The sequence below is a fragment of the Fopius arisanus genome, unplaced genomic scaffold (genome assembly GCF_000806365.1).
Source record: "Fopius arisanus strain USDA-PBARC FA_bdor unplaced genomic scaffold, ASM80636v1 scaffold00366, whole genome shotgun sequence".
NCBI classification, from domain to species: Eukaryota; Metazoa; Arthropoda; class Insecta; order Hymenoptera; family Braconidae; genus Fopius; species Fopius arisanus.
The window spans coordinates 32487-33330 of record NW_011888105.1 but is presented as its reverse complement, the minus strand read 5'-3'; positions in this window follow the sequence as shown (position 1 = coordinate 33330).

The window sequence follows — 844 nt, the reverse complement described above, 5'->3', positions numbered from 1 at the left end:
CTTGGTGCAGGTTGGGGCTAGCTACCACAAATCCTGCCACAACAAATTATTTGCCTCCAACTACATTCTCGAACCTGTAGATGATACTATCAATGAAGAGGCCTTTCAAAAAATTAGAACTCATCTGCAGTGTGACGTACACCGTTTTTTGCCGAGAGAGAGAGCCGCGCCCAACCCGCGAATCCCACGCCAGTGGAGGAAAATTAATAATTAAGTACACATTAACATAAAATCACGGTTTCGCGATTGTCCCGGACGGACCGGAGGTTACGTAGGACGGTTTAGAATTTTTAGGATTTTCCCTGCTAATTCCGGAATTAGCAGGAGATTAGGGAATGTTAGGGGAAGTTACGGTGGGAAAAATTACATGGGTTATTCCCTGCCGAATCAGCAAGGAGATTAGCAGGAGATTAGAGATTTACTAAGGAATGTTTAGGGTTAGCTAAGGATTTTGGGATCAGCAAGTAGGATGGGAAATCGTGTCGGTCCTCGATCTCGTCGCGAAGAGGGATAATATAAAATTATCATCCGACCTTGACTAGGGGGTTATTCCGTTCGCGAAATCTTCCCGGGATGAACCGTCTGGCTGCGAGTGCCAGCACCCCTAAAAGAGGGGTCCGTGAGGAATTTTATATTACGTGTTAGCGTTGGAAGGTCGGTGGGGGTGTTACGACCGACACCTCCCCGAATAGCCATCGTAGGTTAAGTTATTTAGGGTTAGGGTATCCACGGATCCCCGGGGACAACCAACCGGGAAAGACTAGCCGTGATAGTCCTTAGTTTGGGTCAATTATTAAAATTTAGTTTCCCCCATTCAAATTTGAATGGGGAGAAATTAGCGCGC